We start from the raw sequence: 26,237 nt of genomic DNA, 5'->3' as shown, positions 1-26,237 counted from the left end.
AAAGTTGCCAAACTTATCTTCCTAAAATACAACTTGTATCATGTTACATCCACTAAAAAACTTTCAGTGCTTTTCCCATTGCTTTTTGTCAGAGTAAGTATGTTGCCACCTTTCTTGGTAGTTTAAGCTATTACTTTCCCTGAGTGCTGCCCTCACAGTAAACCACTTGCCAGCCATTCTCTAAGACAGAAAGCATTTCCACTTCTCTTTGGCTTTATTTACTCCCACAACCTAAAATACCCTTTCTACCAATCAGATTGATATTCATTCCTCAAAGACCTTTCAAATGTCATCTTCTCTATTAAATACATTACTTTGAGTTTTCTAATCAGAATTCATTACACATTCCATGGGCATACTAAATTGTAATCATCTCAAGTGCCAGGATGGTGTCTTCATCAATTTTGCTTTGATTATCCAATACTTAAAACAATGTTTGACCTACAAATCATGTCTAATTAATGTTTTTTTTAAATTGAAGAGTTTTCTGAATTTTCTGTCTTGGAAAATTACAAGATCCAACTTATAGTCTCCAATCGAATCCTCCTTAAATCTAAACTTCCAACTACTGCCAGAATGATTTATTTAAGATTTAAATGACCTTGTCATTCCAATGATTAAAGTGATTCAATGACCCTCTGTCATTCACTCAAGCCATTAGAAAACATTCTTGGAAAACCTAGCATGTGATAGGCACTAGGAATAGAAGTGTAAGCAGAATGGACATCATCCCTGTCTTTTTGGAGATTGCAGTCTAGTGCAAGACCGAGTTAAAAAACATACTTGCACACGCAGAGTACAAATTATCCTAACCACTTAGAAGAAAGTACAAGATGTGCAAGAGAGACAAAAAGGGATCTAACCTATTTTGTTTGTCTTTTAATCTCATTGTCTGAGAAACTACCAGAGGTCTTGCCAAAGCTTATTACAAGTGTGTTGAACCAAACAGAATTCTTCCTGCTTTGCTGTTATACAACATCAAATGAATGTCAGAAAAACTGTCAAGAGGCCTATTCATAGTTTATTTTTTTAGTTCGTAAGAGGGGAAAAGTTCTCAACACTGCTCATATGAATAAAGGTAAATGGATCTTCTATGCAGAAAGTCCTTATGCTTTTACACAAATCTGGGAAATGGGTAAAATTTAGAATAGAGAGAAAGGACAAGAGAAGATAGAAACAGAATAATAAAAAGGAGAGGGAAAAAATATAAGCAAAATTATAAATAGATGAAGAAATTTGAAATAGATATACAGGAAAGTTTCTTCTACTTATCTTCACACACATTAAAATCCTTACCCAGTAGCTGGCATTCGTTCATGTTCTTCTGCCAACACCAAAAAGCTAAATTGAATTTCATGCTATCAAATTGTTAAAACAGACATGATTTTCTATGATTTTTTTATTGGTATAGATACCATAGCCATGTCTCAGATTTTCTTCTATAAAGGACCAGCTAAATATTAGGTAAATATTTTACCAATGTTTTTTTTTTGTGTGTGTGGGCTATGAGATCACTATTGGAACTACTCAACTCCACTGTGTAGCATGAAAGGAGACATAGACAATACATAAACAAATGTCTGTGTCTGTGCTCCAATAAAACTTTATCTACAAGAACAGATACCTGACCTCTAGGCTATAATTTGCCAATGCCTGTCTTAGAGTAAAATAAGTGTACTGTTGAATATACTTACATGTGTGCACATATCTCTATGCAAAGTGCCATTATATATTTAGGTTATATAATATATGTGTCTCCCATATGAATAAGTGTACATATCATTCTAGGGTACAACCTGCGTTCAATTATCTATAAAATATGATGTGTATTTTAATTATATTGTAATCTGCATCCTTCACTTTTTCTGAGACTGCATCAGATTCATATATGTATTAACCTTTCCTTTTTTATGACACTCAAATTTTTGTAATGAATGATTCTTTTTATAATTATTTTGTAGTAATATGGCCTTAATGCAAACAGCAAGTTTGATATATTTGTGTGTGTATGTGTATTATTTAAACTAATCACTCCCCCCCCCACTAGAATATAACTCTATAACTTCAGCTATTAGTGTTATTTTGTAGAAAGAGATCCAGGCAGCTAATCCTTTAAATGTATTGTTTTCATCATTGGGAGTTACACCCAAGAGATAGGCCAATATCAATCTTTTCCTATAGAAATGTACTGCTGAGTAGTTACTGGTGTTCTCCTTTCCAGGAGACCCTGCAGACATTTCTAGGAGAGTTACTTTAACAGGAAATGTTCTTATGACTTTTTTCCAAATAGAAGATTTTAAGAGGAAATATGCACTTACTTGTCTGAAAAAGAGCAGTGTCTGGCCCATTATCTTAGACTCCATCAATTTTCCCAATTGAGAGTACTATCAGAACTCAGCAGACAGTCCCTTACTTTCTTTATTCCCAGATCAGCATGCAGTTTACAAGAGCTGGTGACCTTGGCCCTTCCACTGGTTTAAATGGCAGAACTAGAGGCCAAGCAAAGAACCCTTAATGACAGTAAAGATGACTGTGTATTTACAGAATGAAAGCCAAAATTGTGCACTGGAGAAAAGAGAGAGGGAGTTTTGTTTTCCCATTTACATAAATAGGCACAAAGCCAAATTCATTTCTTCTAAAATTGAAGTTTGTGTTACATGGTCATTAAGTCTGAGCTCACAGAAATGCAGTTGACAGCTAAATCATAAGCAAAATGCCACTGTTAAGTACTCATCTCATAGCCTTTACTCACCAGTGTATGTATGGAGTTATTTCTGTGTTTGATGTGTTAATCTGATCCTGCCAGCTCTACCCAGGTGGAACTCCAGATGAAGCCTGAGAAATCAATGGAGGAATTGTACACAGACAGGATTCAGGAAGGTAGGAAAACAAGGTGGGGCTTAGGGCCCCTGGAAAGACAGCAGGCATGAATTGGGCCTTTGATATTACATCAATTAAGCCTGACTAGCATGACAGCAAACCACATTCTTGTCCTGATTTGTAGATTTAATTACATCTCCTCTTACCACAGGCAGTCTTTTCTTCAGTTATGGCAAATAACTGGTTGATCAAGTTTAAGTTAAAAAAAAAACATATATATATATATAGCTTATATATAGCTTATATATATATATACATATATAAGTTTATATATATACATATCTATAAGTTTGTTTTTTTTTACTTAGAATTTATAATATACAGAGAGAGAGGAGAGAGAGAGAGAGAACAGTATGGCATGGCGATCTCCGAATTTAGCAATCATACGAAATGTGTTACCATTACTTCAGTTTTTAAGTCTCCTTTCTGCTTGCAGTATAAGCAAGAATACCATAAGTAGCAATGCCAGCTAAATTTTAATTTCAGGTAAATAACGAATAATGTTGCAGAAGTATGCACCCTGCAATAGTTGGGATAGATTTTTATTAAGGGGTGGGGGGTGGGGGGTGGGAGATGAGGGTAAGGGGGATCGAATATATGGTGATGGAAGGAGAACTGACTCTGGGTGATGAACACACAATGGGATTTATAGATGATGTAATACAGAATTGTACACCTGAAATCTATGTAATTTTACTAACAATTGTCACCCCAATACATTTAATAAAAAACAAAAAGAAAAAGAAATTGTCTACTTTTTGTCTGAAATTTAAATTTAACTGGGTATCTTGTATTTTATCTGGCAGCTCTACCTCTTAGTAAAGATGGAAAGAGATGACATTTCCTATAGGAATTTTAATTATTGGATGGATAAATTGGCACAACATCTTCTGCTATAGTTCATTATAGATTGAATGAGATCAGTTTATTATTTCTTATATAGACATGCAAAATCAATTCAGAATAACTCAGAAAGTCTAGTCTGAAATAGTAAAATATTTTACAGTAAGTGACACAATTTAAGGAATATTACAGAATCTAATCAATGACCAGGAACTAAAAAAATTTATTAAAAGAATTATATGAGATAAGTTGTCCATTATCATATAGTTGGCATGGCTGTTAGTTAATTCCAGTTGTGAGGCTGATAAAGTAGTAAGATTATTCCCTTTGAAACAGACAGTTGTTATTTAAAGCCCCCTGAGGGTCGAACAACAACTTACAAAGTAAGAAATAATAGAAGGTTAGATCAAAGGAAAGAACTCTTCTTGAGATGAACCAAGAATGTAACAATAGGTAACATTTTATTGAACGCTTACTGTTGTTCACATATTTAGGTTGCACATTTTGCCAAGCACATTATAGGCATCATCATTTTGTCTTTTAATCCTCACAGTATCCCTATGAGGAAAATACTCCTACTGTTTCTGTTTTATAGGTGAGGAAATCAGAACTTAAGAGTGATTAAGAAAATTCATGCAGAGGCAGGTCTGAGTCTTTAATCCATATTTCACAAACACCATAAAATTTCATGTTCCTAACCAGTAAGTAATATCAACCCTAACAAGTAAAAGACCAATCTGATGCATATTTGAAAATAAGAAAAAGGTTAGGATAAAATAATAAGTAACATGAGGTTGAAAGACTCAGAAAGTAGAAGACATACATGCAGAAGCATAGAAAATATAAATAAAGAAGACAAATTAAGAATCTTTTGGTCTTCTGACCTAATTGGAGATTATTCTGACCATAAGGTGGCTAAAATCTTGTGCTAGGGAAGAGAAGGATGCTCTCATGTAGTTTAGGAAAACTTCCAAAGTGAATCAGATGACTCCTCCTAGCGGAGAACCACTGGTTTGGACAGATGTACCCTCCTAAGAGATACAAGTGATTCATTACACTTCCATATGTTGACAGTATTAATTGAGAGAGAGGGTTGAATGTGATAGAAATGACACTGTTGTCATTAATTACAAGTGTGGAAATTGGCTTCCAATTTGGGTGGCTACCAAGTTCTCATCAGGCATGGATAGAGCACATGTTAGGAAAACATCTTTTTTTTAAAAAAGAATACTTTATTAAAATTGCTAATGGTTTAGTCAGCTATATAGTGTCAGGAGGAAATAAAAATTTGAATATCCTAAACAATCAACACAGGAGTGAAATAAACATCTAAATATAATAGTATACCTCTTATAAAGTGCTTACTTGCTTTGAAATTAAAACTTTAGTGATTTGTATTGATTTTTTAGCTCCCAAGATTTAGAAAGTCACAAAATAGCACCCTTCCTTTTCACTCATGGGTTCAATACCAACTGAGAGAAAGGCATAGAGATCAGACAGATGAATATTAAAATATAAGCTTTATTATAATAAATTTCTGATTAGAAGGCATGACTTCTCTCAGACTCTCAGCCACAGCAGGCCTCTACTTTAGTCTCAAATTAGATAAATGTCCCCAGTCCATAATAAATGTCCCCAGTCCATAATAAGCAGCTTCTGGAGAATCGTGGGCCTGATCTTCCAGGTTTATAACAAAGGAGCAGAAAATCCATACTTCCTGCAGGTAAGCTGGATCCAAAAGTAAAACAAAAGAGAAGGGATAGGGTGGCACATTCTAAGCTATTTTTCCAAGCTCACTCATTAGACAAGCCATTCCTCTTGCCTGGAGAGCAGTGAGTGAGGGTGTGGGAAGAGTCCAAGAGTGCCACTGGAGCTGAAAAAGAATGGAGACTCTCCCAAAACATGGACCTTCCTCCATCTTATGCAAGTTGAAGCCTCAGTTGCTGAAGTCACTCAGTCACTAGTAAGAGTCCCAAAGGCTTCTGAAAATTTTGGAATCAAAGAGTTCATATTACTTTAAATTTTTCAATAAAAATAACCAAACTAGGAAATGCCTACTTAATGCTATCACATGCCAGGCACAGTTCTAAGCTCGTTACATATATACTCATTTAATCATTCCAACGATCTTATGAGAGACATTCTATTATGATCCACCTGGGGCACAGAGCAGTTAAGAATAATCCTCCATATGTTTGCTTTTGGTCCTTCTAATGTAAGTTCCCTTGCCTTCCACCTGTGCTAGATCAGAGACCCAGAAAATTTTAGCATATTCGTCTGTCTTTTTTCTTCAGGCAATAAGGTTTCATTCCTGTCCTCCAACGCTGCATCCTACATAGGATTAGACAAGCCTAGGGCTTTCCCTAAACCAAGTAGCTTCTTTCCCTAATCCTTGAATCCACCGTCCCATAGATGCTCCAGCTGCTAGAACTTCCATCAATCGTGAGGCTCCATACCTGTCATCTTTCTACTTTTTCTGCCTTAACCAATCTAACTTTTCTAGATTTCTTCTTCTCCTCCATAAGCATTTGCTCAGGTTATGTGTATATCTTTCAAGTGAGTTGTGACCCCCGCCCCCCCACAACTAAGTAGGGAATATGAAGCCACCCTTCTCTGTCTACTCTGTGTGACCCCAATCCCGCTGTGTTTAAAGTCAGTGCCCATTTACTTGTGACCTGCCTGCCTGTCCTTCCACTGGGCTTGAGCCTCTGAACATGAACATTGACTTCCTTCCTGAACTTCTCTCTCTCTGTCCTGCTTTGATTTATTCAAGTCTCTAAAATTTGCTTTCTGCTGTTCCTGCTCGATTAAAGAGTTTCTGATATCAACTTTGGTCTTTGCTTCTTCCTTCTTGGTTTGGCCTATTTCTGTCTGTAAATGGGTAACCTAGTCTTTCCCTCTAGACCAGTGCCTTTCAACACTGCAGTCCTCCAACTTCTAGTAGGCATGGCCAGCATTTTAAAGTAAAGAATATAATTAAATGGGATAATGTATAATACAATTCTCATAATAATTGTATTTTTGTGACATTTTTTCCAGAGGTGTGTGTGTGTGTGTGTGTGTGTGTGTGTGTGTGTGTGTGTGTGTGTGTGTTAGAGACAGCAAGGCCAGTAATGGGTGAGAAGGGGGCTGGCCCAAGGAGACCATGTTCAGGCAGAGGAGCAGAGCTGCATGATTTGGGAACAGACAGAGGTCCAGGGCAATATTCTTTTACCACGTTGAAAGGAAATGGATATTGGTGAAGTTACACATTTCAAATAAGAATTGATGGTACAGGGGCAAAGCTATTGAGATGTAAATGTATCGAATCACGATAGGAGGAAAATCAGTCCCAAGGGCCTCTAACTTGATGTAAAAGGACGTAGGTCATCTGTTAGAAGCACTGAGTGTGAGTAGGGAATTTTGCAAAAGCCTAGGACGGCTAACCTCCAAACTCTTAGCAGCCATCAGAGGCTGAATTTTTCAAAGGCTTGATCAATAACAGTGAATGTTCATTTGAAACTGGCACACAGTAACTTATTGCTGCTGTGCTATCATTCATCTGTACCAGCAAACCTAAAAAAAGAGCTAAGAAAGTTGGAGCTCAAGATTGACCACAGAGAACCTGGCAAAAAAAAAGACTGGGGTATGGGTGAAACTCTAGCATGATAGCTGGCTACTACCACTGCTGAAGCCTGCTCTAGACTAGGGAGAAGGACACTGGGCAAGCTGTCCATTGGTGCAGGCTACATGTCTGTCCACACTGAGAAGAAAGAGAAGATCCTAGGAAGGTAATATGCACATTGGAAACTGATAGATTTATCACATATTAATAATAGGATAACTGAGGCACATCAATCAGGTATAGGTTTGGGTATCCTGACTTAAATTTCTGAGCTCTGGTCTTCCCTAAATAAGTTGACTATTAAGTACCACAGTTATAATTCCAAACCAGCTTAGGTGATGGGAGGTTGGAAGTGGGAGGTAATTCTGAAACATGGATTCCTCTCCCTCTATTCTACAGTAGTTCTTGAATCTTCTTTCTATTTGTTATTTTACAGTAAACTTAAATTGATTAATAAAAACATTTTAATGTATTCAAAGTGGCACTGACTAAATCTTTAAAATCATTTTGAAATGAAAAAAAAAAATCAGCTTATTCATTACTATTATTTAGTGCTCCAGTTATCTACTGTGGTGTAATAACATCAAAACTTGATGACTTAAAACGAAATGATTTATTTTGTTCCCAAATATGCAGTTTAGGCAGGGCTCAGTGGTGAAATCCTAACTCTGCTCTCCTCAGCCTCAACTAGGCGTGGCTCTGAGGCTGAGTTCTGGAATCATCTAAAGATTTGTTCACTTCCATGTTTGTCAGTCAGTGCTGGCTGTTGACTCGGATGCTAGCTGGGATTGTCTACCAAAATATCTACACATGGCCTCTCCAGATAGCCTGGCCTTCTTCACAACATGGTGGCTGGATTCTTAGGCCAACAATCCCAAGAGAGAGAGAGAAAGGGAGAAAAGGTGTATCACTTTTATGACTGGGCCTCAGATACATCACTTCCACTGCATTTTATTCGCTGGGGCAGTCACAAAGCGTCACCCAAATTCAAGGGAGAAGAGAAGAGAAATAGACATGCTCAGTTACTAGTACCACATTCTTTTCATCTAGGCAGTCACAAAGGTCTGCCAAGTTTCAAAAGGAAAGAAAGTAGACTCTTCTTCTTAATGGAATAGCAAAGTGCTAGAACACCTAGTCCTGGAAATATTGTTTTGGCCATTTTTTGAAAATACAATTTATTGCATTTAGCAAACTTCTTTTCAAAAACAGTAAAGTATAAAAAGGAAGATCCAATTTTATTTAGTTACAGAGAGAAGGAAATCTAAAAGCTTTCTTAAATGGAAGCAAAGAAATAGGTATTGTTACCTTTCTTCCGCAAACCACAAATTTCCTGAGGTTTTGCGTCAATGGGAATTTTATTCTAGCAGTCAAAGGTATGGTTTGACCCTAGAATTTTGCAGGTGCATCTCAGAGCAGAATCTGAGGATATAAGTGAAATGCTCTCCTGTTTGAAGCTTATTTTAGAAATAAGTAACAGATGAGTCACTAAGTAGCTTATGGTTGTTTTTATTGATTTATGACTCACCATGTGCTCCTATCTTTCTGGCAAAACTAATGTCTTTCCATGTAGGCGATTTGCTCTATTAGACTTCATGGGGAAAAAGAATTTTTTGCTTTCTGTTTTACTCCAACAAGGTAATGGCTCTTGTCCTGCTCTTGAGAAGTGACTGAGATGCTCACTCGGGAAGATGCATTAACTTTTTAAGCTATATAAATTCCATTTATGAAATTACATCTACTCAGTCATTACTAACTGAAAGAGTTAATGCTCTTTCTTAGTGTTTGTAATATATTGCTAAAACCCAGGCCTCCTAGTATACATAGGATGTCACAAAAGGAAGATTGTGGATTCCTTCTTGGAAGTTGTGTTCTGGATCAGAAAAATGGTGACTTCTAAAGTGCCTAAACATTTTCATCCACTGTTAAAGATAGAGGTTGACTCAACTATATCTCAGGGCTTTGTACCTTTATTCATACTATTTCCTCCCCACTGAGAGAACCTTACTTCCAGTTCAACCATCACCTCCAGAAATCCATCGAAAGCCTCTTCATGCTTCTACAACCTTATAATTACTATAAGTCTATCAGAATGAGCCCAATGTCAGACTTAATTATGCATTTCTTAATTCAATATAGTATTTTATGCATTGTTTCTTTTTTTAACACAATACATTAAATTATTCTTTATTTTCCTTTTCCATTGGAGACATTCATAATCTTTGTTCCTCTGGTACCTAAAATAAGGTCTACCAATTGAAACTGGGTTTTCCAACACTAGCTTCCTATTAGAACCCCCAAGGGCATTTTTGAAAAATATCAACCCCTGAAACTCATCCCAGACCAATTAAATCAGAATCCCTAGAGGAAGAACCCATTAGGGCATCAGCATTTTTTAAAAAAGCTTCCCTGCATAACCCAGTGGTCAGCCAAGGTGAAGAACCACCACCATAGAGAATATCCAACGTTTCCCTGAATGAAGTTTGTCTATTAAGTACTGACTTCCCATTACAGATCCTTGAAGTGTCTGTATTCTACAAAATGTAAGAATCATAGCTGATGTGCTCAATACATGCTTTCTTTCTTCCTCAGCTAGAATCAAGTACAGACTTCACACATAAATGCATTTCAAGCCATTCTACACAAATGGTTTTCTACAAAAATTATTTATTTCCTAGAGTATGGAAGTTTAGGTGATAATTTAACAAGGTGCAGAAGAAGAAATTAAAGATTCTCTAGATGTTACCATGGCCAACTTGTGGTTAATTATAAAACAGAATAATCCAGGTCATGGTTTTTCAAACTATGTTTAGTTTTTCAAACTATGTTTGAACCATTGAATGTACGGTTCAAATATGCCATTTACCATAATTTAACATATTGGTAATTTCTAACATATTAAGATATATTGGTGGTTAAAATAACTTTTGTGGTGCTTCTGCCATACATATGCACGTATGTGCGCGTGCACACACACACACACACACACACACACACACACACATCCTTCTTGGATATCAGTCTGTGCAAGGGAGTTTATTGCTAAAGCATATGTGTGCTACTCTCAACCATGTGCTGGCAAGACTTATGAAATCTAGCTTAGGGAATGTCCTTCTCCTGGCCCAAAAAAATCAGCTGTGCAGTAACAATTGAATGCATAATATATCACATTGCAGTAATATAATGTCATAGATAATTTAATGCTTTTACAGTTTAGGCAGTCCCTTCTAGACTTTAACATTTATTATAGGGAATGCAAGCATTATTAAATATTACTGGTGATACAAGTTTGACAAAAATATACCAAATAATGTTCTTTCAAGTTTCCAGATCAATTCAATTGAGAAGTATCTGATAAGTTAAAGTGTTTTTCTTTTTTAACAATGATTATTTACCCTTTTACAACTACATATTTTTATGAGTCCATTATATGCAACCAAAAATGTATTATATAAATTGTATGTAATGGTGGATAAAATGAGCAATTCTCATCTGTAAAAATAGATTTTTTTTTAATTAAATTTATTGAGGTGACAATTGTTAGTAAAATTACATAGATTTCAGGTGTACAATTCTGTATTACATCATCTATGAATCCCATTGTGTGTTCATCACCCAGAGTCAGTTCTCCTTCCATCACCATATATTCGATCCCCCTTACCCTCATCTCCCACTCCCCACCCCCCACCCCCCTTACCCTCTGGCAACCACCAATCCATTGTCTGTGTCTATGAGTTTCTGTTTCTCATTTGTTTGTCTTGTTCTTTTGTAGCTTTGTTTACGGTGGCCAAGACATGGAAACAACCAAAATGTCCTTCGATAGATGAATGGATGGAGAAGTTGTGGTATATATACACAATGGAATACTATTCGGCGGTAAGAAAAGATGGTATAGGAACATTTGTGACAACATGGATGGATCTTGAGAGTGTAATGCTGAGCGAAATAAGTCAGACAGAAAAAGCAGAGAATCATGTGATTTCACTGATATGTGGTATATAAACCAAAAGCAACAAAAGAAAAATAGATTTTATTAGCAAATTTGTCTTTATAAATGAGCCACATTAGTTTCAGTATTGAAACCAAATGAAGTTATTGTAAGATACTGGAATTAAATGTCTCTCAAATTTCTCCTCTCCTTTCCAGGCTCATCACAAAATCTTTGCTTCTGGTCAACACTGTCTCCCACCTAAACTATTCCAATAATCCCTTAACTGCTCACTGTGTCTCCAGTATGACCACAAGAATTCCTGCTCCCCAGTGCCGCCTGAGTAATCTTTCTAAAACTTGGATGTGATCACATCACTCTGCTGATTAAAACCTTGGGTGTTTTCCCATTGCCTACAAGTCAGGTCTGAACCTGATTAGCATGGCATTCAAGATCCATCAAGTCCCCTTTTCTAGACCTCTCCTCCCTGCAATCATCACAGATCTCCTGGATCTTTACTTCATAAGACTCCTCTACCATGTCACCGTAATTGACACAGGTCATTCCTCTATCTGGAATGCTTTGGGTTTTTTGTCTTTGGTTTTTTTTTTTTTTTTTTTTTTTTTCAGTTACATTTGACATTCAATATTATATTACTTTCAGGTGTAAAGCACAGTGGTAAGATATTTATATAACTTACAAAGTGATCCCCCCTATAAGTTAGTACCCATCTGGTACCATACATAGTTATTACAATAGTATTGACTATATTCCCTATGATGTACTTGACATTTCTGATCTGGAGTGCTGTTTTGTTGTTGTTGTTTTCCCTCCTCTTTCTTCCTTAGGTTTAACTTGAGAATGCAAATTTATTCTTCAAAACCCTACTTTAGTGCAATTCCCTCTGTGAAGCTTTCCTTCATCTTCTCTGAAATCCTCTCATTCATATGAGTCTGTTTCCCTTGCTAAACCCTGAAGTCTTAGGAACTGAGACTAGATGATATCCAACTCAATTTAGTATAGTAACCCCAGCAGGTTTTACAATGCTTAGTATACAGTAGATACTCAGTATCGGTTAACGCAAACTAAGGCATAATTCTTGAGTAGTATCATAGCCTTGTCTGCTTGGCCACATTCTCCACAGTATATTTTCTGAGGTGTCAACTCAGGGAGCCTAGTTTACTTAGTGAAGTAAGCTAATTAGGAAAAATAATAACAATAGCATGTTAACAGCCTGCAGCCACATCTATCCAAATAATTCTCCTGTCCTTGTATGAGCCAGGAGCAGAAGTGGCAGCAGAAGCTGAATTTATTATTCCTGTTCCCCATTAAGAATAAGTTTTGGCATCAAAATGTCTCAAGTTTGGCTTGACTCTAAAGGCTATTAGGTTTTAATGCTTTTTTACGGGAACCTGGGCAGCTTTCTAGTTCAGCATAGAAGACTACTCTATAAGATTCCTGAAACCGTCATTCGCAATTTTGGGGACTGGAGAAGATTGAATTCACCAGAGGCTGCCTCAGAATTTAGTAGGTATAATGAAAGGAATACTGCAAAAAGCCCCTTGGGGGAATTGGTGGAGAATCCTTATCCCCTCTCCAAAAACATGAAAAATAAATAAATAAACATGCTGAAGTAAAAGGTGATTTAAGGAGGGAGAAGCAAATGAATTGCAGGCCTTCATTTTGGTTCCCAGGGGATTAGTATTAGCACTGCCTCCCAGGGACCTCCCTCTCAGACTTTGCTGGAGCGGAGTACCTGAGGCATTCCTGCCAGACCACATGGCTACCTGGGAGGAATTCATATACTGAGCAAGTTGTTTGACTTCTCATTGCTTTTACTTCTGCACAACGTTCCACAGAAGTACATTAAGAGAGTTAAATGAATTAACATATATAAAATATGTAGAACAGAGACTGGCACAAGTAAGTGCTCAATTAATGACAGTTACTTTAAAAACTTCAAAATATTAGGTCAAAATAGTGCCAAATTAATCTCTAGCCAGGGATGATCACGAGCCTCGATGTTTATTTAGGTTTGTCTTTGGGACTTTCGCCTTGCCACTTTTATTGTATTTTACAGTTTTTAGACCTAAAGGACAAAGTCACTATAAATAAGTTGTGCAGCTCACAAATCTGGAAATAAAATTAAATTCATTCCCTTTCTTGGAGGTCAGCTAATTGTGATTAAAAACATGACTAAAGCATCTCTTCTTGAGAATACATTCCTCCCCCTCAACGTATTCGTCTGGGAAACATAGTCCTGAATGAGCTATTAAATTCTATGAGGTACTAAGTCTCAACTTGCTCATTTAATTCTTCCTATAGAATTCTTTACTGTATACGTTCTTTTATGACACCAACCCAAACCTAGTTCAGTAGAATAGGCAGCAGGCCTCTCTCACTTTGGGGATCTGTGTCTTTGGTTTCTCAGTAACTCAGGAGACACACAACACTAATGTTCTCCATTTGTAGTAATGGATGGCTGCAGCCTTATCCAGTGATGTAAATTGAAAAACACTTGCAAAAATAGGTTCTTGGCAAGCAAGATAAGCAAAAGTTGAAAATACACCTATAAAACAAGATTATCTGTCTTGTTTTACAGAATGTGGTATATTTATCTTTCCATTATTTAGAAGGAGCCTCAAAAGCAAAAAGAGGTAGATATTTGGGACTTAGTTGACTGTTTCATTTAAAAACTAAAACAAAACACTATTACCTGCCAGGTATTGTGTTATGTGCTAAGTATACATAGGGAACAAAATAGACATGAATCCTAACTTCATAGAATTTAATCTAAGCATTAGTTTTAGATTGAGTGTGCCTAAGAATTACCCAGGAAGCTTGTTTAATATGTGCATTCTCAGGACTTGGATTCTGATTCAGACCATTTGGGGGAAGCCCTAAAACCTGCATTTTTCACAGGCATCCTACATAATGCTGATACAGCTCATCCAAGAACCACACACTGGACACGTAGGAGGAGTAGATGATCCAGGCAAACCTTGTTAAGAAAAGAAGAAGTTTGTGATTACTATTTTCCATAGTAGTAATTTTTGATGAAGGGACACAGATAAGTGTCAGTCTTCTACAACATCTTACAAGCACAGACAAAGCATATCTGTAAAACGAAAAAAAGAAAAGATTCCATTTTACAGGGAAATTTTGCCTAAGATGCAAACTTTGCGGTTATTCAGGCCCTTCCAGACACTCAGTCTTCCGGCTGTGACCAAATCTCTCAGGATTCTTTAGTACGTGTTCAGCCTCTTTCCCAAGCCCCTCTGATACTCATCCAGCTGTTCAGAAAACAAGCCAACTGAATCAACACGAGCTATATTTACCACAAATGAAAGACTATCAATACTTGAGATAGCAGCAGGGAATTCTGACATCTGGTAGCACCAGACGATTAAGAAAGCCATTTGGCAAATCAGTATAGGGGAAGCTTAGGAAAGACAGCTGCTTGGTGGGGTCAGGATTAAACCCAGCTGGTTAGAGGGAGAACTGTCTCAAATAATGGCAGCCTTGGATCCAGTTTGGAAAACTGCTCCTTATTTCACCAAGGTGTTCATCCTTACAGATAACTATACGAAGCAAAATGTATTACTGGATACCTTTTTACATCACTAAATATCATGTAAAACTGAATATTGATTCATAGATTATCTTTCTTTGCCTGAAGATTAGAAAGAAATATTTCTTAACAACACTGAGAAATTCTGAATGGCTTTCATACTTAAGGTTTCTTGTGGGAATTTTAGTTTATTTATCCTATTGGGGCAGCTGCCATAAACATGTGCCCAATGGCAGTGTGAATTTAATAAGGCAAGTATAAACCAAAATTAATTTTACACTATAATAAAGAATAAAAAGCATTTATTTGAGCCAAAAGGAGCTGCAGGCTGGCAGACGCAGATTCAGGAAGCAACCTAAATTGTGTTCCACCTAGACAAAGGGGGGCTGCCTTTTACAAGGAAAGTTCCCTTCTAATTTCTCAGTTAGGTCTGCTTTATTTAAATGAGGTATCCAAATTGTGCAGTTCTGATTGGATGGGGCAGGTCTTTGTCTGTTGATAGAAAGATGAAACCAGGGTTTCCCTGCAGTGGTTGACTCAGATGGTGGTGTAAACAAGCAGGGGCATAGTGCAGGAAACCCTGGGAAGGCTAAGGTTCTTCCCAGTATAAAGAATATGTGAGGAGCCCCTGTCAACATATGGTTGTTAGGCTTATTACTTCCAAAATGTGGGCCCTCGGTTGACCATTGGGAGTCCATCTCAGCAGATAAATTCCTTCTTGGGGTTCACATTAAATGAGTTTTTCTTTTTGGGGTCCATACAAAGAAGGCAGCATTTTTTATTTTTAACAAGGCAGCCTGCTCAATGATCCTGAGCAATCCTCTAAGAGACACAGAAATTCCCGTATAATTCTCCCCTTTGGGTTAATAATTTGATGTTTCTAAAATGCTGATCATACTTTTTATGTCTGGCAGCTCAAGCAGCACAAAACAGAAAAAGGTCTGGAGTTGAAGATCAAGGAAAATAACTTGTGTCAGGAAGACAGAAAATTTGCATCACAGTGGTCATTAAGCAAGTTTCAAAGACCCAGTTGGTAGAGAATAGAGAATAAGGAGGAGGAATAAGGATGGGAAAAGAGAAAAGGAGTGGAAAAGAATTTCAGTGTTTTACCCACATTACCTTAGACATTGAGTCTTTAGGATTTGCCTACTCTTCATTCTTGCATTTACTCATTCTTTAGCAAGTATTTCACTAAAATGCCTACAATGTGCTCTATTCAGTGTTGGGTGCTGGCGATATCAAAGTGATCCAAGCAAAAAACTCCCACACCCTGTCCTACTTTTCCTGCATTCCTCAAAATTAGTAGACTATGTTAGGTGATTCACTACTTAAGGAGAACGAGAAAAGTATAGCAGTGATGTTAGTCTCCCTAAAATTTTCTTACTTGGTCAAGTATCTTGCCTATTGTTTTTGTGTTAATTATCAAGAATTCACTTCAGGAAGATGCACTAAAACACATCCATAAAAATAAAAAAAAATGAAAAGAGAGAGCGAGACAGAGACAGAGAGACAGAGAGATTTGAGCCATTAAATGATTATGAAACAATTTAGTATAGCTTCAAGTATTTTAACTAAGGATATGTTGATTTGATTATTTGTCCAGCCATAAGAATTTAGAAAAGTGTAAGACAAATTATTTTTCCAGCCCCATACTGTCATCTGAGGGTCATTCTCAACTTCTAGAGACCTTTTACAATCCTTAATTTATCTCTCCCTTCCTCCATCTTAAAAGTCAGCAAGGGTGGGTTGCATCTTTCTTACTCATCAAATCCTCCCTCCTCCTCCTTTCACCTCATTTCTCTGACTTGCTTCCCCTGCCTTCCTCTTGACGTTTTAGGACTCATGTAATTAGATTGGGTGGACCTGGGTAATACAGTGTAATCTCCTCATCTCAAGGTCATTAACCTTCATCTACAAAGTCACTTTTGCTATGCAACATATTCACAGGTTCTGAAGATTAAGGCATGAGCATCGTTGGGGCCATTATTCGGCCTACAGAATATATCTGCCTACTTATATATCTACAGATATATAAATCTGGAATTTAGGGGAGAGGTTTATGCTGAGGATATAAATTGGGGAGTAGTAGACATGCAGAAGAGTCACACAGTGGTGTTAGCCTAGATAAAGAAGACAAAGGTTCGAACTCTGGGAGAAGAGAGGTATCCATTAAGAGAGACAAGAAAAAGAAGTTAAGTTAATAAAAGAAGTTAAGTTAATAAATGAGAGTGTGGTTTTCTGGAAGTCAAGTGAAAACATGTTTTTTAATTCCAGAAAGTTCTTTGGGATGCAATGTTGCTTTAGGCCCAGTCCAAAAGTTATTTTGCTCTGTTTTAACATTCCAAAGGTTTGAGGCATAAGACATGCTAGGCAGTTCCTCTGGGATGGCAGCTCTGACTCCATTTTAAAGTCGCTCCATTTATATTATTTTTAACATAATTTCATGGTAATTTATTATAGCAGCAATAGAAAGCTAACATAATATTCAACTGCCAACTTGACATTTTCATTTAGATATTTAATGGACGTTTTAAATTCAGCATGCCCAAAAGAACTCTTTGCAAGGATAGTAAGGAAGCAGATATTATGACTATCAGACTGAAAATTTAAAATATTGTTTAGAATTAACATACTATGTTAGTTTATTGGCACCAATAGAAATTCTTTCTTCTATTGATGTAATTGTTCTCCTTCTGTTTCTCATAAATACCCCTTGCCTTTGTCTCCTCATCAGAACTCAATTTGTGTTTTTGCATCAATCAATGCTTCCAGAATAGGTATTCTTTTTTTATCTCAAATAAATGCTTGTTGCCTCTCATATTGGCCTTCTATTTTTAAGCTAACAATTAGTAGTTTAGAACAATGTATATTATCTTATAATTTTGTAGATCAGAAGTCCAACATAGTTCTTACTGAGTTAACATCAAGGTGTTGCCATGGCTGCATTTCTTTCTGGAGGTTCTAGGTGAGAATCAGTTTCCTGCTAATTTGTTTTTGTTTTCTCTCAGTAATCTTACCTTCTTTAGATTTTATTAGTTTAGCATAGTGTGTATCTATTACTACTATTAATCCTGCAGCCCTATATTATGATCCTGTGGTTGGTCTTCTTTCATTAAGTTACTGAGCTCCTTACAAAAATGTGTGCATTTTTTGTCTCCTTATATCAGGGCACATAGTTACCTCATCACTTATGCAAAGCAATCCAAAAATAGATTTGCAGATAATGAAGTTAAAATAGAAGTTTCTTTTCCAGTTGAGAGAACAGTATGCAAGCTGAGGTCTTTCTTGAGGTGTGAAGGTGATGTTCAAGTTATTCTCAGTGTGAAGGGAGCATGGGATGAGTTCTCATCCAACACTATGAAACAGGATCTGTTTAACCCAGCAATGCAATTGCTCCTCTAAAGCACTCAGCTTTTTTGGGGATCACCAGGCCTTCCTGAAGGATCACTACATGACAATGATAATTCTATTCTGGATTCAGAAGTCACCCATTTGCAAGGTACCCCCCTCTGAAAAGTTAGTGGTCTTTGCTCCAGATTCTGCTGGAAAGGCAAACTTCCCTAAAGTTCATGGTCTCTCATTTTCTCCCTCATGTTATAAATAATTTGGCCCCACACATATTTCTTATTTGCAGGATGCTAAGGAACGTATACTCAACTTTGCTTCCACTACTAAACCAACCTTAAGTCACTGAAGCAGGAGTTGGGAAGAAAAAGTGATCACATATAAGCATGCAGGCTGCCATTCAGCTTGCAGACTTAAAATAACACATTTCTGGTCTCATTAAAGTGTTCAAAAGCTTCATGCTCTAGCATAACAATCTTATTACATCTGAAAAAAAATGCAGGAAATTTTTCTTTATTATGGTCCTCACACCAATCTCAGAATTCATACAACATAGAAGTAGATTGAGGACACAGGCTTTAAGAAACGCATGGTACCTAGTTCTGGTGGAACACCTGGGATACCTAAAAATGGACCCAACTCCAGAGGTAATACTCAGCTGTACCCTGGGTTTTCTCTATACTTGAACCTGGCTGGCAGCAAGACAATTCACCAGAGTTCCCTGAAACAAGGATTTGGGGACTAAAAAATTGCAAGGGAGAGTATTCTCAGATCTGTGTAGAGGACAAAAAATAATTTTCCCTCTATAGCCAAGTGCTGAAATTCCTATAATAAAAGAGAGATCAACAAGAGAAAAGAAACAGAAGCTTATTAACATGTATACCTCATGATACATGGGAAATACCAAGGGAAAAATGAGTAACTCTCCATGGTGGATTAGAACTCCAGCTTAAATACCATCTTGAATTAAGGACAAAAGAAGAAACATGTTATGGAGAGGTTAGCAGGAAAAGCACAAGTAAATAAGAGTAAGCTTTGTTATGCAGATTTAAGTTGGTGGCTTCTCCATTAACAAGATTCTCTTGTGATTTCATCATCCTTTTCTTCCTGGTACAGAGAGGGAGATACCCTTAAAAATGAAGATTTCCTTTATAAATACAAATTTCCCTTACAAAAGGGAGACTTCCGCTCTGGTTTCAGAGCTTCTCCTACATCTGCTGTTTGTCAAAATAATTCTTAAGCTGGAGAGGCATATTTTGGAGTGGCATATTCTGTTGACATGTCTTCACATGCATCAGCTACCCATGTCCAAAAGGGGATGCTGAGAAAGCCCGGAAAACTGCTCTCCACCAGGAATGACAATGCATTTCTTTTAATTTATATGGAAGTCTCCATGCAGGATAATTTCTGTACTCTTTTCCATTAAAAAACAAACAAATTTATTTTCTCTAATTGTATCTGTTCATTCCATCAATCACAGTCTCACTGTGATGCCTACAAATCAGGGCAGATCCAAGATTTGTGGGACCTGAAGTTAATGCAACGAGAGAAGGAATTGGACTCTTTAAGAAAAAGAATACAAATTTATAAATGCAAAATTAGGGTAAAAGTTAATATTGATTTAGAATGAGGAAATAAGTAACAACAAATTACTGGGGGTTGAAGATTTAAACCCGTATCTTTTAAAAAAATTTTAAGGCAATTTATCAGAAATGCTAACATAGAAATTCTTCCTGGTGGCACCTTGACCTCTTCTTACCATCCAGAACATTATATGGCTCCCAAAACTCCCAGCATTCAACAGTTTAAACTTTATGTTAAATCCTTCTCTACAATTTGTGATTGTTTCTAGCCCAATTTACCCATGATTCTTTGCATTGAGAAGCCATTTTCTACCTTGGGGCTTATCATTGCTAGAAGATTAATCCTATAGAAAAAACTTAAGTTATTTTAAATTATTTGTTCTTGATTTTTGGCATTGTAGATGGGTGGGTTATTAATACACAGCTGACAGAACATATGGGATTAAACACTCCACAACATTATAATTTTCAAAAAATTTTTGTGGGGGCTACTGAGTGACCCATACAAGCAACTTAATGGCAGTTTGTCTTATTCATCTCTGAATTTCTAGAACCAAACCAAAGTGCCTGCCATATATAGTTAAATAATCTTTGAATGAATACTACAAAGGGCTTATTATTCAATGTATATTTCTCATTGTCTTACATAATGATAAAAATCACAGAGAACTGCAATGATAGAACAGACACACAGTTCAGAATAGCCTGCTGATATTCCACTTAAATAAGTAGTAAAACATGCATTATTATTCAGCAATATCATTAAGTGAAAAGTTAAAATAACTTCTTTCTACATATTTTCCTATTATTAAAATTAGCATCCTCATGGAATTTTTACTTGATGTTCTTTGATTTTTCAACAAAACAAATGGGTACCTTTTTCAATCTCTTGATTTCAGTCTATTGTAGTAGTGGTTATGTTGACTTGAAAATGCAACATTTCATCATCTTGGATCATGGAATTACCCTTTTGATTTTTATATATTAACATCTTAATATCTTCCACAATGTTAGCAAAATATTATTAAAGTCAGTTTTTGTTTGTGGTTTTTTGGGGGGAAGTGGGAGCTCTTAATCTCTGTCTTGATTTTTCCTTTGTAGGCATTCAAAATAAAATGAAAATGAATTATTTTCTCCTCCCTTTACACAAAAGCCAGATCTCTTTGTTCTAAATGGCATCTCTAAGAAAATGCTCATGAGAGCTAGAAAGGTAATATAACTGCATGATATGAATGAAGTGTCTGTGAATGGTAAAATGGCATGATCTTTCTAAACAGGATGACTACTAGTCAGCTCCACACCACAGAAATACAAGTTCGTGGTTTCCACATTCTACGTCTTCCAGTTTTCCATGAGAAGAGAGAAATATGTTTGGTTTTGTGTTTTAATTTCAGCTTTATTGAGGTATACCTAACATATAAATTTGTAAAATATTTAAAGTGTACATCAGAGGAGATCCAAGATGGCAGAGTAGATAAACACTGTGCCTGTTTCCTTCCATGAACACGTTAAAATTAGAACTGAATTATAGAACAACTAAATTATGAACAGAAGTTTTATAAATAAGGATATAAAGAAGAAGCCATGTTAAGACTGGTAGTAGGGGCAGACACACAAAAACGGATGGCCGCAAATCGCCAAGTGGCAGTTGAGACCTGGGAGGAATAACTCAGCCACGGAGGTTCCCCCCCAGAGGGGTGGGAGACACAAGCCCCGCACTGGCCTTCCCAGCATAGAGTACTAGTACCAGGAAGAGGAGCCCACACAACATATGGCTGTGAAAAACAGTGGGGATTCCTACCATCTGGATAGGATGGAAGGTTGTAGGAAACCCAGATGTCCTCTTAAACAGCCCATGCACAGATTCTCTCACTCACAGACACTTACCTTGGGTTCCAGCAGAGGGACAGTAACTCAGGGGGTGTCGAAGCAAGGGCTGGAGGGCAGTTGCCACATTCCCTGTGTTGGGTCCTCCTTTGGTATAGCCAGAAGGCCGGCGCCATCTTTCCTGTGTTGAGTCCCTTCCCCACTCAGCCAACTCTGAATCTGATTGGCCTGGTGAGCTCCACTGCTCTACCCTGCTGACTCCCTAAGACCCCGCCCCAACCAACTTACCCAACACCAGAGGCACTTACTCCAACAGCAGCCAGCCCCATTGGCATTGCACTCTTTCTTGAAAAACTATTAGAGCCCACAGGATCCTGGCAGGTAGCAGCTGGCCTCAGTTTGTTCTGAGACTTTTGCTTAGTAGCTTCAGGCTCAGCACGAGCACCAAACAGAGTCTACATTAATCTTTTAACCAACACTCCTCCCATTCTAGTGACTCCCTGAGACCATGTCTCACCCAACTCACATTCTGCATGAGGCTTAATCAGGGGCTGAAATTTAAGGGAGCTGGCAAGTGGCAGCAAGCCTCAGATTGTTATGGCTTTTTGTAGCGCTACCCCAGGCCTGGTACTAGTGTTCGCAGCTGTTCTCAGTTTGCAGCGTAGCTCTCTCACTTGCCTCCACTGTTAGCACAGCAGCAAACAACCGCAGATCGTTTGTAGATCCTACCAGGTAGTCTCCCGCCAACCACATGCAGTGGGTGACCTGGGCCTACACCAGAGCCCCTTGCAAGAGGCCCGAGAACCAAAATACTTGAAGGTTGGCTTCAGACCACAGCAGAGCCTTTTTATTGACTCTAAAGCCATATTAGTTCCAGGAGATGACAAAGCTAGCAGGATGCCTGGACAGATGAATGTCTGTGAAATGAACACCAAAAAAGTGGAGAAATCTATCTTCAGATAGACTGTATGGACTTGACTACAATCATTTCAGGGATGACTATTATGTGCTTCAACCTAGAGACGAGTTCCTAAGTTTCCTTGGTTACAAAAGTGTCAAGGACTTCTAGCTGTTCTCTGTTTCCTCCTACTTACATGGTGATAGAAATTTTATTGAGGTACATGGCCACCCAAGCAATGACTACATTCCCAAGATCCCATGCAACTAGATGTAGCCGTGTAACCACCTTCTGACTACTGAAGAAGAAATAACATGTATAGCCTTAAAGTCATACCTATAAAAGGATGTGGCCTGACCTCTCTTCTCTCTTCCCCTAAGCTGGAATGCAGGCATTAAGTCATCTTGGATCAAGAATTGAAAAGTTACGTTGAGAAAAACAAATCAATGATACAGAAGGCAATCCTACCAACCCTTTGCCACCTAACCAGAATTTTAAGTAAGAAAGAAATGTTGTTAACTTGTGTAAGGCACTGAATTTATAGATCTCTTTGTTACTTAAGCCTAACTTACATCCTAATAAATTCAAAAGTCTCTGGAGTTTTTATAAGAACCCAAGGGAATATCTAAAACTAAAAGAGAGCAAGAGAGAGAGAGAGAGAGAGAGAGAGAGAGACAGAGAGACAGAGAGACAGAGAGACAGACAGAGACAGACAGAGAGAGAGACAGAGGAAGGAAGGAAGGAAGGAAGGAAGGAAGGAAGGAAGGAAGGAAGGAAGGAAGGAAGGAAGGAAGGAAAGAAAGAAAGAAAGAAAGAAAGAAAGAAAGAAAGAAAGAAAGAAAGAAAGAAAGAAAGAAAGAAAGAAAGAAAGAAAGAAAGAAAGTTTGTGCCTGAGAAATTCCAAAGACCAGGAAGACAGAGTTGGTATCAGATTTAATTTTATTTAGAAAAATATATTTACAGGCCCAAATGTTATGAAATAACTAATACTGATTACATATTTTTGCCACAGCAAGAAGAAATAAAACTGAGTGTCTTGTCTTGGAAGTTCTAATCTTGAAGCATTTTTTTTGACGTCTACCATGGCTGAGGTCTGGATATTTGGAGATGTTGCCCATGAGGATATTGGAAGTTTTTCCACAATGGATCTGTTCCTACTTACAAAGAAAGTATCATATATTTATTTTTAGGCAATAGTAACTTGTTTTGATGACTAGTACTGACTGTGATTTGTGTGTTGATTACTTTGGACTGTGGCCTGAATATTTTCTGACAACAAACTTTTAAAAGAAAATAATTTACTGTCTCTCAACAGTAAATTTAGGCACATGGATTTTTTTAAATCTATTTATTTCATTATGCTTGATGGTTTTTAATTCTTCTTTTCAAAATAATACTTAAAATTATTTTATTTAATAGCTTAAGGAAATACAGACATGAAAAAAGGTAGAAAGCTAATTCAGTAAAGAACCTGGTGAAATATGAGATCATCTATATTAATGAAAATCTCAGCTTATTACTAGTTGTGTCATTTATGATGACAAGACTCAAAGACACAATGAGCCTCAACATATTAGAACAAACATCAACAATCCATTTAAAATATTATATAACCCTTAACAGAGCCAAAAATATTTCAGGGAGTTTGTTGTTCTAAAGCCTAGGGAACATTTCCTTACATGGAAAAGTAAAATGAAGGGTCTGTTTCTATCTTTGAGAGGTCTTCCAGCCTGTATAAAGACATATTTTAAAAAACAGGCAATTCCTCTACTTTAACAAATACATAAATGAATGTTCAAAGCCATGTGCTGAGAGTGATTAAATAAGCAATCTATGTCAAAACATTTTCTACAACTGACAATGTGCCTGCATTCCTCGAAATTCTTCAGTCCCTGTGGTCTGGGACATTCTTACATAACAGGCATCTTCCCCAGTAAGCCCTCGTTAACATCTGTGGAGTAAATGAATGAGTGAAGAGAGGAATAAATAAACATCAGCCAAAATTTCCATTAAGTTAAAATGTTAACTACCCATAGCACTTACCTTGGTTGAATTGTTTTGTTACCAATACGTATTCTTAATAAAATCTTTCAAAATTTGGAGACCATTTATAGGTATGCCAGGGAAAGTGTCAGATATCTCCACATTTAGGTCCATAGAAATACAAAACTGGGCATAACTAGACATTCCCTGAGCTGAGAAATATACCTTGAGAGAGAAATGCATGGAATATATTAGGTATATAATACATAACTAGGCATTTCCTGAATTTGGAAATACCTAAAAACCTGAAAGATATCATGGAATAAGTCCCTGGAGGGACAGAGTTGGGGACAATATCTAGACTAACACCATTCAATAGAAATATGATGTCCGCCACAAATGCAAACTACAGTGTCATTTTAAACTCTCTAGTAAAAAGAAACAAGTAAAATTAATTTCAATGATATATTTTATTTAGCTGAATATATTTACTCTTCACATGTAATCAATAACAAAACTATTAATGAGATATTTTATGCTTTTGGCAAACTAAGTCTTCAAAAATCTGGTGTATATTTTACCCTTAAAGCACATCTCAAGTTGCATTAGGCATACCTCAAGTGCTCAATAGACTCATGAGACCACTGGCTACCATACTGACCAGCGCAAATAAAGACTGGTATTTTTCTTTTTATTCTCAGTGATCTATTTTTCAGAAAGAGAAAGAGAAATATAATCTTCATTTTTGTGTTTTTGTTTTGTTCAAAGTGTTATTACTGTCTATAATATTAGACACTCATTAGGCACTCCAATGTCGAATCAAAGTTATTTAGAAGTTTTGCATATGCTAATGCAGCATGACTTAAAAGTCAGAATCCAAAGGATGTAGAATACATAGAAACAAAGAAACAGATTTGCAAACTGTGATTAAAATTTGCAGAACTATCTCACACTTCTTGATTTCATTAGCTGAAGATATGCTCTGGTCTTGACTTGAATCTAGGACTCGGGGATTTCTGCAACGTCATGGAGCAGAATGAACATGGCTTTAAAAACAAATAGACTTATATTTGACCTCCACCTCATCTTTTGTAAAATGGAGACAGTAACACCTAAGTTGAGAGTTTTTTTTTCATATCTAGGATATTATAGACAAATTGCTTGTTTCCTTTCCCCGATATACCACAATTCATTCTCGTTGCCTTTTCTTTGCTCGCCTTGAATTAACTGCTATCACCCATCACCAACCCAGACTCCGCTTCTTGTGCGTTAAAACCCTCTCCGACCATCCCAGTGCTAGATGAGGGGTTTCTCTGGTCGCCAGCAGACCCAGGCCCAAACTGTGCTACCACCACACCACTCATCACACAGGGTTACTTCCTCCAACTCACTAGGTTAATGGCCAGGACAAGATTTACATGTTAGGGGGCAATTATCCAATTCCTACTTTAGCTACATCTTTTCCTTATTTTTCTGATTCCTGCTGCTTATTCTTTGTTATGACTTCACTTCCCATTACTAGCTACCTCACTGGGAGCACAGAGTGAAAAGTTGTCAACATGAATCAATCTATTGTAGATATTAACAATATCATCTTAAATTAAAGTACTATAGAAATAAAGGGTGCTTTAACGGTTGCAAAAAGTAATTTCTATGATGCAAGGGTTCAGGAATGTGCCACATTGGGGTGTGAAAATTGCAGAAAAGATTTATAAGATAAGGGTGAATGAGGGCACAGGTGAGGTCCTTCCATCCACCTGAGAAGCCCTATTACCACA

The sequence above is a fragment of the Rhinolophus sinicus genome, chromosome 1 (genome assembly GCF_057876585.1).
Source record: "Rhinolophus sinicus isolate RSI-liver-muscle chromosome 1, RSI-T2T, whole genome shotgun sequence".
Lineage (NCBI taxonomy): Eukaryota > Metazoa > Chordata > Mammalia > Chiroptera > Rhinolophidae > Rhinolophus > Rhinolophus sinicus.
Note: the sequence above shows the minus strand (reverse complement) of the source record.